Genomic DNA, 13,750 nt, shown 5'->3' on the forward strand with positions numbered 1-13,750 from the left:
TGTTAAATGATTCTTCAGAGAGGTGGTACTAATAGGCTTTCCTCCCACTATTAAAGTAAAAGAATTCTCACCACTGAAAATTATCATTTAACATAAAATAAAATTTGCTAACTGGAGAAGTGACACATAGACTCTACTTTTATATGAGGATGTTCCCGCCTTAGACACACATAGTAGCTTCAGTTATACCCGGGTGTCTTCACTGCGGCCCTACTGACATGTGGACTGGATAATTCTTTGTTGCCGGGGGCTGTCCTGAGCATTGCAGGATGTGTAACAGCACCCACAAGCTCTACCCACTACATGCCAGTAGCACTCCTGGATCCCTAATTATGATAACCAAAAATGTTTCCAGATATTGCCAAATGTCCCCTGGGGAACAAAGCCACCCCAGGCTGAGAACAACTGAATTACACCCCAGTAACTATTTGTTGGTTGCAAGTAACAGAAATCACTTCTAAGCAAAAATCGGGACTTGGGTAGAAGAATCTGGGGGTATCATGAAACCCAAGGGCATAGATGCACTGGGCCTTCTCTTTTCAGATCTGACTCATTCTTCTTCTTCTTCTTCTTCTTCTTCTTCTTCTTCTTCTTCTTCTATTTATTTATTTATTTTGAGAGAGAGTGTGTGAGCACATGCAAGCAGGGGAGGGGCAGAGAGAGAGGGAGAGAGAGAATCCCAAGCAGGTCCCGTGCTGTCAGCACAGAGCGTGATGTGGGCCTCGATCTCATGAACCTCGAGATCAAGAGTCGGATCCTTAACTGACTGAGCCACCCAGATGCCCCCAGACCTGACTTCTTCTTTTCTTTTGCTCTAGACTAGCTTCTTCTGTATTTTTGCCTATATGGAAGAAAATGGCCACCACTAAGTTCTGATGTGTACGTCCCTCTTATTTATGAGAAAGCCAGACCTCACTGGGATCTCTTGGTTCCTGATTTTCAAGGAAGAACTCTGACTGGCTCAGCTCAGGCAGTCTTCTGGTCCATTTGCCTGGCTGGAGTGGGAGCAGGAATCCCTGGGACTCTTGCTGTGACCACATGGGTGTGTAGTTTCTAGAAAAGGGGCCACTGGGCAGGCGATCCCCTAGGAGTCTCCTGCATGCTCACATATCTGGTGGCAGCTTATCAAGTGTGCACCTGCATAACTGTACAGACATCCAAAGTGCACACGTCTCCTGAGAGGGCAGGGACTATCTGTCTTGCTTGGTGTCCCCTCCCAGCTCAGCCTAGACTTCCAGGCTTTGGTTTAGGGCCCTTTCCGGATGGAGGGGCCCATTTCTCTGTGACTGGCGGACATCGCTTACTCAAACAGGTCCAGCTGAGCGAGCCAACTTGGGAGCCTGACGCTTCCAAGTCCATAAAGGTGTTTTATGTGGAAAAGAACGGCTGGTCCTCCATCATAAAGCTGGCTTTGGAGCGTGCAGCTACCGAGGTCGAGGAGCCCTGTGCCATCCCTGCACCGTGCAAAGTGCTACAAAGCCGGCTTTTGCCTCCAAGACGAGAGCAGATTGGTGCACGGGCAGCCCCTGAGCAGAGAGCTCTCCAGCCACAGATGCCTGGGACCACTGGGAAGTGGCAGAAGGGAAGGTTGTTCTCCAAACACATAGTAAAGACAAGCTCGTTTCCTGCTGTCCTGAAAGCCTTTCGTCTCACAGATGCCATTCCCGGCTTCACCGTGCTGTGGCCTTGGATGAGTCACTTCTCTCAAGGTCTCAGTTTCTTTCTCAGAAATGGGAAGATGCCTGCCCCGCCTTCTTCACAGCCCCCAAGAGGATGTTTGGTAATAAAGTAGTTTCAGAAGTATATGCAGGCACACGTGAGTCTTACTGTAATAACGGGTATTTATGGTCATTATTTTACCTCCTTTGAGGCCTCCTGTGGCTCAGCAGAGGCAGAGGAGGAAAAAGCGTTTCCCCCAAGCCGGGCCTCCCAGACCTGGAGCTGAATCCAGAGGTCTGCTGCAATATGAATATGTCAGAAGTCCGTGAGCCTGAAGGTGAGTTGGGTCTCTCTTACCTGCATGACCGTGGACATGTTGATTAACCTCCTGGGCATCTGTAATGTCTCAGCATCTGTAAATGGGCACACTAGAGGCTTTCACCTCTTAGGTTATTAATACGTGTAAAGTCCTTGGCACATGCAAGGGCTCACTCAGTGTTTGCTCTGTGTATTCCTACTGTAATGTGCCAGGCGCCGAGCCAAGTGCTGAGCATGGAGAAGTGAAGAGAACACAACCCAGCCCTTACTTAGGGTACTCGCGGGGTATCAGAGGCGGGGGCAGCCAAGATGTGCTGCAAAGCAAGGTGGCAAATCCGGTGATAGTGACCCGTGTGCCCCTCGGATTGGGCCCCTCCCCATTACTTCTCCTGGGACTCTGGGGAGATGGGTCAGGAAGGCAGGACACAGGGAAACACCGTTTTCCCAGGCTCTCTGCAGAGCAGACAGTTCTAAGACTCAACTGCTCCAAGATTCGGGAGGAATGTACTCCAGGGGAACACTTGGAGGGGGGAAAACCCTCCCTTAAAAAAAGAAAAAGAGCACCTTTAAAAAAAAAGGGGGGGAAATTGCCCAACATTTTCAACCGTAGGCATTGGTTAGTAGAGGAGATCTTGGAGGTGGGATATAATGCATGCATGAAACTGATACCACCTAGATCGTACATGGCGTGGAAAAGCACCTATGTCGTACCTTGTAGAGTGGCTGGTCCCTGGTGTCCCGGCCCCTCAGGTCAGAAGGGAATAGCAGGGATTGCACAAGAACTGTTAGCTGTGTGAGAACCTGCCAGCCACCGCGGACCAGGGAAACGTGGGAGAGGGGCCTCTACTGAGAGAAGGTGGAGGCATCTCAGTGCTGGGGCAGGAGCGGCCGCGCAGAGCCAAGGAGTCAGTGACTAGAGCCAGAGAGGGGCAGCGGGGCCCTCAGAGGAAGAAGGATCTGGACACTCGCAGCAGGTGTAAGAACAATGCCAAGAGCCGGGCCAGGTTGGGGTGGGAGGAGGGCTGGGGGGAGGGGATGGCCAAGAGGAGACGACTAGTAAGGAGTCTGCTGTCTGCGGTCTAGGACTTTACCGGATGGGGCGCGGCTTTGCTTTCCTCAGCTGGTCATCAACTCTAATGAGCGAGAGCCTAAATCAGTGGCCTCCCTCATCTTCCAAGGCAGGCGCGACAGAGCGCCTTGCCTCTCAAGTGCGCGTGTCTGTGTTGGGAGGCAGAATGTAGAATTCCAGCTTCATTAAGATTACAGTGAGATGAAATCACAAGGCCACACATGGCACAAGGAAATACAAACAAATTCCTTAGGGCGGTAGAGGGGCGGTTTGCCTATTTATAACCCTTTGTCCCATTTCTCTTTTCCATGTAGAGATATGTACTGCATCCACACGTCTCCACCTACACCTGCACCCATGTCCACACCCATGTCTGCCCCATCGCTGTCCGTGTTTGTACCTACACTTACACTCACACCTGTGTTCATCTATCTGTTAAGATTTGGCAGCGGGGAGGCTGGGCCTGGGTGGCTCAGTCGGGTAAGTGTCCGACGTCAGCTCAGATCACGATCTCACATTTCGTGAGTTCAAGCCCTGCGCTGGGCTCTGTGCTGACAGCTCAGACAGAGCCTGGAGCCTGCTCTGGATTCTGTGTCTCCCCCTGTCTCCTTGAGCTCTGTCTTTCTCTCAAAAGTAAATACACATTAAAAATATATTAAAAACATTTTTTAAAGTTTATTTTTATGTATTTTGAGAGAGAGATTGAGAGCAAGCTGGGGAGGGGCAGAGAGAGAGGGAGACAGAACGCCAAGCAGGCTCTGCGCTGATGTGGGGCTTGAACTCACAAACCAGGAGATCGTGACCTGAGCTGAAATCAAGAGTTGGGAGCCCAACCAACTGAGCCACCCAGGGACCCTCCATCTATCTGATAAGAAGCAACCTTCCCATTGTAGGTAAATGCTAGCTTCCAGAACTTTTTAAAAAAAAAAAAAAAAGTCAGCAATATTCCTGCTGTGTTGGCTTCCCCCAGGCCTTGCCTCTCCTTCCTTCTCACCTTACCCCTCCTTTCCCTTCCCTCCTGTACCTCTTTCCTCTCCTGTTTGTCCTCCCTGTACCCCCGGCTGCCTCCGGTGCTCCCCATCCCTACCTGACTTTAGGCCCTGAAGTCTCTGACCAGGTTCCCTTCTCCCAAAAGGGGGGAGCGCCAGCTGCCTACATTTCGATGGGGATTGGTAAGAAGGCCCAACTTTGGCGGCTGGGGTGCATGTGAGGAGGCATGTATAACCCTTGCAGAGACCGGGCCTACTTTTCGGTCTCTTCACGTTGTCCTGGGCAGGCCTCTCGATCTCCTGGCTTAAACCAGCAGCTTAAACATGCAGGTGCTTCCCAGAGCTCTGCCCCATCTCTAACTTTACAGCCATGAATTTAGGTGCCTGCCGGACACCTCCCCCTCCCCTGGCTGTTTCAGGCTTCCCAAAGCCAGTGTGTCTAAGGCCCAAATGATCCCATCCCGCGTACAGACCGGCTTCTCCAGCAGACCCTCCGTGAGTCCCTTCACCCTACCCAGGGCCTGGGGCCCAACAGGGAATCACCTTCATCCCTCCTCTCTCTCTCACCCCCAGTTCATCCTCACATGTAGCCTGTGTCCCTCTCCCTCTCCCTCCCCACCGATGCTGCCTTGGTTGACTTTTTCTTTCTTTCCTTTTTTTCTTTTTTTAATACGGTTTATTTTTTTTAGAGCGATTTTAGATTCACAGCAGAATTGAACGGTAAGTACAGAGATTTCCCATATATTCCTTCCCCACACATGCACAGCCTCCCCCATTATCACCATCCCCCCCCCCCCAGAGGGGTACATTTTCTACAATTGATGAACCCACACTGACACATCCTAATCACCCACAGTCCATAGTTGACATGAGGGTTCACTCCCAGTGTTGTCCTTCTGTGGGTTTGGACAAGTGTGTAACGATCTGGGTCCACCATCATAGGCTCACGCAGAGGTGTTTTGTCCTAAAAATCCTCTTTGTCCCTTTTATTCCCTACCCTCTGGCAACCACGTTTAACTAGCTCCTAATTTTGCCGTTTCCAGAATGTCATATAGCTGGAACCGTGCAGCATGCAGCCTTTTCAGATCGGCTTCTTTCACTTAGTAACGTGCATTTAAGGTTCCTCCTTCATGTCGTGTCATGATTTGATAGCTCATTTTTTTTTTTTTAGCACGAAATAATATTCCATCGTCTGAATGTACTACGACGTATTTATTCACCTCCCGAAGGACATCTTATTTGCTTCCAAGTTTCGGCAGTGGTGAATACAGCAGCTATAAACATCCGTGTGCAGGTTTGTGTGCAAACATTAAGTTTTGGACTCCTTTCGGTAGATTGCTGGATCGTATGGTAAGAGTGTGTTTACTTTGGTAAGAAACCGCCAAGCTGTCTTCCAAAGTGGCTGTACTTTTTTGCATCCCCCCTCCCCCGCCCCCCAGCAACGGATGACATCCCCAGCAGCGCCTGGTGTTGTCACTGCTGTGGATTTGGGCCGTTTCCGCTAGGTGGGTAGCATTTCCCTGGTGACCTGTGATGTGGGGCCTCTTTTCCCATACTTACTTGCCGTCTGCGTATCTTTTTCGGTGAGGCGTCCGTTTAGATCTTCTGCCCATCTTTTCATCAGGTGTTTGTCTTCTTACCATTGAGTGTTAAGAGTTCTTTGTGTGTTTTATTTTTTATTATTTTTTTGAAGTTTATTTATTTTTTGACAGAGAGAGAGAGAGAGAGAGAGAACACAGGCGGGGGAGGGGCAGAGAGCGAGGAAGAAAGAGGATCCCAAGCAGCCTCTGCACCGTCAGAGTAGATAGAGCCTGATGCAGGGCTCGGACCCATGACCCGTGAGATCACGACCTGAGCTGAAATCAAGAGTCAGCTGCTTAACCGACTGAGCCACCCTGGCGCCCCGAGTTCTTTGTGTATTTTGGACAGCCGTCCTTTACCACACGTGTCTTTTGCAGATATCTCTTCCCAGTCTGTGCCTTGTCTTTTCATCCGGTTGACAGTGTCTTTCACGCGGCACAAGTCTATAATGTTAATGAAGTCCAGCTTATTAATTATTTCTCTCAGAGCCGTGCCTCTGGTGCTGTGTGTACTATGACGTGGGCCACACCAGTGGTCTGCTGACTGCTGGCTCCCCTGGGTCCTTCATTTCTTGCCCTCCCTGCCCTGAACTTTGAGGCTCTCCACGAACTTCATTAACACAAGCCTTTCAGTTGCTGAGATGGCCTCACTTTCTGCTGCCTTTGCCACCCAGCCTTTGGAATTCAACCCCTAAGCTTCCTTACGGGCACCTTCCCTGAGGTCCTAGTCCGCAGGGGTGCCCCTCTCCCATCATGTCCCTCCTAGGCCCTGGCTTCTACTTCCTCCCGCTTGTCACAATTGTGAGATGCAGGCCTCCTCTGAAGGTGTAAGATCCATGAGGGTGGGTGGGATTTCTTTCTTTTTTCTTTTTTTGGAATTTCTTTGTTGATCACTGTTTATCGCTGTCTAGCACTGTGTTTTAATCATAGCAGTAATTATTTTAATAGCAAATATGTCTACAGTGCTAGGTGCCAGAAATCCTCCAGAGCTGGTTGCATTTTGTTTTCTAAATTTTTAAAAATGTTTATTTATTTTTGAGAGAGAGAGAGAGAGAGAGAGCAAGCGGGAGGGGGCAGAGAGAGAGGGAGACACAGAATCTGAAGCAGGCTCCAGGCTCTGAGCTGTCAGCACAGAGCCTGATGCGGGGCTTGAACCCATGGATTGTGAGATCATGATCTGAGTCCAGGTCGGATGCCCAACCGACTGAGCCGCCCAGGCACCCCAGCAGGTTGCATATTTAGCTTATGAGTGAGTATTTGATTATTTCCAGTTCACAGACAAGGTATCCAAAGTATAGTTTGTCCAAGATACAGAGTTAGTAAGTGGAAGAACTGGGGTTCAAACCGAGAAAATCTGGCTCCAGAGCTGGTGTTCTTTCTTGTACTAGATTGCCTCTCAAGTTCATTACATCTTTGTTGGATAAATGATGATGTCAGGGAGAAAGACAGAGACAGAGACAATTAGGAAATAGTACAAGAGAGTGAATCAGAGTGAATGAAAGAGGCATTTGCCTCTGAAGGGCTCTTTAAGGTTGTTGACTGACTGATGGACAGACTCTGGAACAGGGACACCATTCTGCCCCGGCCCCTCCTTCCTTCTGAGATGAGCAGCACAAGGCAGATAATTGGTGAGACAGAGCCTGAGTCTTTTGTGAGGGGTGCGTTGGAAGAATGCCACAGGGCCCATTAGTACTGAGCCACAGATAATTACTGCTGAGATGTTCAGGACATCAATTAAAAAGATTCAGTCAGTCATTCCCGGCAGCTCTGGCTCAGCCACAGCCTTTTTAGGGGAAGGCACTGGATCAGCCAGGGGGCCCTGAGGTCATCGCCCCCATTCCTGCTTCTGATCCAGTTCTGGTCCCGTCAGGGGTCTCCATTGTGGCAGATATTTGTGGCAGGGGTCTCCACCCTTGGCAGAATCTACCTCCCTTCCCCAGTCACCCTGTGTCAGGAAATTTTGCTATCCAGTTGTCATGTATAAAAGCAATTTTCCCAGACAGTGAAAATATAATTGAGCAGCCCTGGGGAATGTTCTGCTCCTCCCCAGGGAACACCTGGATATCATACCCTCAATCGACAAGTCTGGTTCCCCGAGCTAACTTGTTCATTCTGTGAGTCAAGCCATTTCCATTGTCCTTGCTCTTTAAATGAGAAAAGAGGCACTTTTTACGTGGCAAACAGGGATGTGGTGGGGCTCCGGAAAGGGAAGCCAGCTTTGACGGAGACCGAGAGGCATGGGGCAGGTGCTGGCTCACAGAGAATCCGGTGTGAAGGCAGAAGCCCTGCAGAGATTGTGTCCACTCTAGAGGTTCCCAGCTCCTAGAAAGCCAGAACCAAGATGGCGGCCCAGGACCTCAAAGGAGACGGTGGGGCTCCCCGAACAAGCCTAGATTCCTGCCTCCTGGAGACATGAGGAAGGTGTGGCCAGGAAAGTACAGGACAGCCTCAAATGCTGGGAAGGAGTCTAGAGGCCAGATAGAAAGGAGTCTTCCTTACTCAGGAAGTTAAGGTAACTCCTGAGGTCCACGGCAGTAAGAGAGTAGATGACTAGCATAGGCTCAGTATGTCCCTGGTGCTCACACCTTGAGAGGAGGTAAGGGGACGGGTCCAGAAGGGTCAGAGGCTCCTCAGACCCAGAAGTTGGGGCCCCTGAGCTTCTGTGGTTATCACCCACCTCCTAGAGGGTTGGGGCAAGCAAATGGAACTAGGGATTTGGGAGGCCTGGGCAGTGCCATCCAGGCTTGCCTTTTCTACGGTTCAGTGAAAACTTGGGGATATGTCACGTCATTGTGTTGGACATTCCTGAGGATTGCCTTTAACTTCTTACAAAAATCCCCTTTTATTTCTTATTTTATCTTTAAGTAATCTCCACCCTCATCGTGGCACTGGAACTCATAACCCTGATATCAAGAGTTGCACACTGTACCGACTGAGCCAGCCAGGCGCCCCACAAAAGTCCCCTTTTATTTTTTAATTTAATTAATTAATTAATTTATTTATTTATTTTTAACGTTTGTTTATTTTTGAGACAGAGAGGGACAGAGCATGAACGGGGGAGGGTCAGAGAGAGAGGGAGACACAGAATCTGAAACAGGCTCCAGGCTCTGAGCTGTCAGCACAGGGCCGGACATGGGGCTCGAACTCACAGACTGTGAGATCATGACCCGAGCTGAAGTCGGACGCTCAACCGACTGAGCCACCCAAGTGTCCCCAAAAGTCCCCTTTTAAAACCTTCTCTTATTATGGTAAGAGGAAGAAACAGGGGCCCCGGCCTAGCTCAGTCAGGAGAGCATGTGACTCTTGATCTCAGGGTTGTGAGTTCCAGTCTCACACTGGGGGTAGAGATTACTTAAAAAAATTTTAGCGGGGGGGCTGGTGCCTGGGTGGCCCAGTCATTTAAGCGTCCGACTTCAGCTCAGGTCATGATTTTATAGTTCGTCAGGTTCTGTGCTGACGGCTGAGAGCCTAAAGCCCGTTTGAGATTCTGTATCTCCCTCTCTCCCTGCCCCTCCCCTGCTTGTGCTCTGTCTGCCTCTCTCTCAAAAATAATTAAACATTAAAAAAAAATTTTTTTTAAATGTTTTTTTAAAAGAGGAAGAAACCGTTTATACCCTTAGGTCCATTTGCGTGATGCTCCAGAACTGATGACATTTATGACAAATTAGAACAGTGGTGGCCTCTGCTGGGATCTTCATGGGGTAGTAGGAATGTTCTATGTCTTAACTGAGGTGTTTGTTACCTGGTTGTATACAGTTGTCTAGGCTTACTGAATTGTAGACTCAAGATCTCAAATAAATAAACAAGATAACCCTGTCTCACTATTTTTAGGGGAGAGATTTTCCTTCTCTTCTTCACTGTAGATAGGTGGCTGGCCAGGCCAGGCCCCCTGGGAAGCAGTCTTGTGTAGTAGAAATCACACTGATTTCGGAATCAGTCTCTGGTTCTGATTCTATTCTGCCACTACCACTGTGACCTTGGAAAGCTGATCTCTGATTTCCTACATCTTTAAGGTGAGTTGGGGAATTGTTACAAGTAAACAAACAAATTGCCTGGCATACACTTAGTGCCCCGACATCACCTCCTACAGGAAGCCTTCCCTGTCTTCTCCAGCCTTCCTCATCCCCACATGCCAGCCTCGGTGTGGTTAAATCTGTGTCTCAACAACAGTACGCATCTCTGACAGTCACAGACCCCTGTGGTTGCTTATCGAAGAGCCAAACTGCAAATCTGGAATCTCCAAGTGCCGAGGGTCCCTTTACGTAATATTTTTATCTTTCTGGTCCCTACCGCCCACCCGACGAGGCTCTCAGATCTTTATTTTGTTTTTTTAATTTTTTTAAATGTTTTTATTTATTGTTGAGACAGAGAGAGACAGAGCATGAGCAGGGGAGGGGCAGAGAGAGAGGGAGACACAGAATCTGAAGCAGGCTCCAGGCCTCCGAGCTGTCAGCACAGAACCCAATGCGGGGCTCGAACTCACAGACTGTGAGATCATGACCTGAGCTGAAGTCAGATGCGCAACTGACTCAGCCATGCAGGCGCCCCGAGGCTCTCAGATCTTGAGGGCAAGTGCTGGGTCTCGCTCAGCTTTGTATCTCCCCTGCTATGTAACAAGTGCTCAATAAACATTTGACCAGTGAGTGAGCAAATAATAAGTAAATCAGTACAAGCATAAGTAATTGAATCAGTGTGTGAAAGAATGCACTCTCTAGTGAAGGTATGGATCAATGAATGAGTCCATCAGGGCATGAGGGAGGGGACAGGTGAACGGTGCATCAGTGAGTGAGGAGAGTTGAGTGAAGGAAGGATGCCCATTCCCTTGTGAAAGGTTGTATGGTGGTAATGGCTTAAATGGCCCAGTTCCAGAGCCCTGGGAAGAGTCTGGGCTGTGGCTGCTCAAGGGACAGCACTGAAGGAGGGCTCAGCAGCTGGAGCTCCCCAAATACAGCCATTCTAGAGACTTCTCTCCCCTGCCTTCCAGCCGCCATCCACCTCTGCTTTGTGGACACAGTGGTGCTGAGGGAGTGTGAGGCAGGGCAAGCCTCCAAGCTAAGTCCATAGCTGTCCACTCCCGGACACCCCAGCCACAGGCAGTGAGGACTCACTCCCCGCCCCCCACCCCTGCCCCCGCCTCGACTCCATATCCCCTCGCTGATCTCCCCTGTCTTGTCGGCAAGGGAGAGCCTGTCAGGGGTTTGCATTATTTATCTGCTCTGTAACATTTACTGGGATGTAGTGTTTAATAACTGTCACTCCAATATATCTTTTCTTAATCCCTTCAGATCTGCTGCTGTAGCAATTTTAAATATTTATCAACACTGTTCATGTATTCGCTGGTTGGGTTGCAATTTTCTTGTAATTAAAGATTTACAAGACACTGCTTGAGATTTACAAAGGATTGGTAGAGATCAAAGGGGGAGCAGAGGAGAGATCGGGTCTTGGAATCTGTTGCTGGGAATGCCGAAGCTGGATTTGCTCTCGCGGGAAAAGTGGAGGCTCCGTCATGGGCTCCCACTGCCCTCTTCTTCCTGCTCTTTCCCACAGCCCAGCGCTCCAGTAAAGCAGACCTCACAGCGCGACCCAGGCAACAGTGTGGTCCTGCCTCCCTCTGGAGCCCCTGTGGCGGCATGCCAGCCTGGGGCTGGGTGCTGGGGGACAGCGGGGAGCGAGGCAGGGAAGGTCCCTGTTCACATGGGGCTTACGTTCTAGTGGCAGCGGTGGATGATAAATGTCAACAAAATTAAAATTATTTTGGGTTTTGAAAAATGCTATGAATGGAGTAAATAGTGACTGAGGGTAGGAAATGAGTATCAGAGTTCTTGCCCTCGAGCAGTAGAAACTGACTCAACGAAAGGAAGTTTCTGAAAGGATAAGGGGAGTTCATAAGGGACCAAAGGAAAGAATAAAAGTGAAAAAGGGTAAGCGGAGGCAGGCACCCACAGATGGTCTCTTCAGAGGGTGGCCTTTGGGAGAAATGTCTCTGGACCGTGTTCTGTTTTTGTGACATTGTGCCCAGGAGTCACAGTCCAGAGACAGAGGTGTTCACTCTTGGGCTGAGGAAGCAGGGCACCTTGAGTGACAGCTTCACCAGGGCTGTCCATTGGGGGAGGGGTAGTCATCCAGATGAAATCTGGGTCACAGGTAATGGGCTTACTGGAGCCTCACGGGCACATTATATCTCAGAAGGCCTCCCAGGGGTTATCTGAGCTGACACCAAAAGGATGAGAAGGGGCTGGTCACATGAAGAACTGGGGCAAGAGGGACTAGAAAGGGCAAAGCCTGATGGTAGGAAAGAGCTTGGATTTTCAAGGGTCTGGTTGGCCGGTTCTGTCTTCCCTCACAGACTGGGCTTGGGAATGGGCCCATCTCCAGTTCTGCAGAGGCGGATCTGGTTTACATTATGGGGCCAGAATTTTGTTTGTTCCAGATGGAACAGAGTACAGGGTGTTCCCTACCTCCTAGAACAGGAAAAACAATAATGGCGGAATTTTGGTTAAGTCAAGTCATGTTTCTGGAGGCCTTTGGACTCCTAAGGATGGACGAGGTATGTGCACAGTCCTCAGAGCGCTTACACCCTTGTTGGGGAGACACACACAGATCAGGGCAGTGATAGACATAAGCCTAGAGAGGTGATTTGAAACCTTGCTTCTATTCTAAACTATGTGTTTAGTGCTCTAAATTCCCCTTAAGTACTGCTATGATTTTTGTTTGTTTCTCTAAGTCTCTATTTCGTCAGGTACAAAATGAGAATAATAATAGTACCTTATTCATGTGAAACTTTTCTAGGGATTAAATGAGATAATACATGTAAAGTACTTACATATGCCTGGCACATAATAATATTCACTCAATAAAGTTGAGCTATTATGATTAATAATAAAAGTCATGTAAGTATCACTACCCAAAAACCAACGATTTTGATGTCGTATTTGTATTTTCATCCGACTCAAAACGCTTCCTAATTTTCCTTTGTTCTGCTCCATGGATTGTGTAGAGGTGTGTTATTTAGCCCACAGAGTTTTAGGGATTTTCTAGTTATCTCTCTGCATTGATTTCCAATTTATTTCTCTTGTGGTCAGAGAGCATACTTGGTATGACTCAAATCCTTTAAAACTCATTGAATGTTACTTATGGCCCAGAAGATGATCTTTCTTGATAAAAGTTTCGTGTTTCCTTGAAAGAATGTGTACTCTTGCTATTGTTGGGTAGAGTGTGCTGTCATGGTGAGCAGGTCGAGCGGAGCGACAGTGTTGTTCAGATCATCTATATCCTTGCTCATTTTCCGACTACTTGTTCTAGTAATTATTGGGGGGGGGGGGTGGAAATCTCTGACTGTAATTGTGAGTGTGTCAGTTTCTCCTTGTGGTTCTATCAATTTTTGCTTCACATATCGTGGAGCTCTGTTATAAGGCGTATTGAGGTTTGCAATTGTTATACATTAAAGAACGATCTGGCCCCAAATGTCAATTGAGGAAGTTGAGAAGCAATAATCTAGAGCTAATTATTCCCCTCGAGTGAGACAAGACTCTTTTATGCGCCCCGTTCACTGCCCCACCAGGCATGGGGTTCCCAGTGTGGGCTGTGGGAGCAGACCCTATTCCCAGCGTGCGTGAGTGGTGAGCACTCTTCACCTTAACCTTTTCAGTTTGCTCTTTTCCCCAGCTTCACATGGATTCCTCACCTGTACAGGCTGATGAGTACTCAGCTGAGGGATGGAGGGAGATTCTCTTTGTGGATCTCTAGAGTTCTGTACAACTTTTTCTCCACTCTTCTTTCAGGCAAATTCTACCTGCCCTGTTCCACCTGGCATCCCCTCCCTACCTGTAGCCTGGAAACTCTCTGAAGATAGCGAGCCTGGACAATCATCGGGATGGTCTTGTTTATTTCTCACCTCGAAAGGATCACTGTGCTACATTGCCTAGCATGTCATGTCCCATAAATGGTTGCTTCATATATTTTGTCTGGTTTTTGGTTGTTTTAGGTGGGAGGGTAAGTCCTATCCTTATTACTTCATCTTGGCCGGAAGCTGGTCCCTTTGGATTTTGGAGACCAATTTTTTAAAAAATATTTATTTATTTTTGAGACAGAGAGAGTGAGAGTGTGGGGGAGAGACAGAAAGAGAGGGAGACAGA

At 48.7% G+C, this 13,750-nt stretch overlaps 1 long non-coding RNA gene across 1 annotated transcript; it reads left to right on the forward strand.

Moving 5' to 3' along the window:
* The first annotated feature begins 1,615 nt into the window (after nucleotides 1-1,615).
* On the forward strand, nucleotides 1,616-13,489 carry LOC125155419 (uncharacterized). Its single transcript, XR_007148206.1, has 3 exons — nucleotides 1,616-1,996; nucleotides 5,207-5,329; nucleotides 13,397-13,489. It is a non-coding gene; the product is annotated as an uncharacterized LOC125155419 (long non-coding RNA).
* The last annotated feature ends 261 nt before the right edge of the window (nucleotides 13,490-13,750 follow it).

Source organism: Prionailurus viverrinus, chromosome F1 (assembly GCF_022837055.1).
Source record: "Prionailurus viverrinus isolate Anna chromosome F1, UM_Priviv_1.0, whole genome shotgun sequence".
NCBI lineage: Eukaryota > Metazoa > Chordata > Mammalia > Carnivora > Felidae > Prionailurus > Prionailurus viverrinus.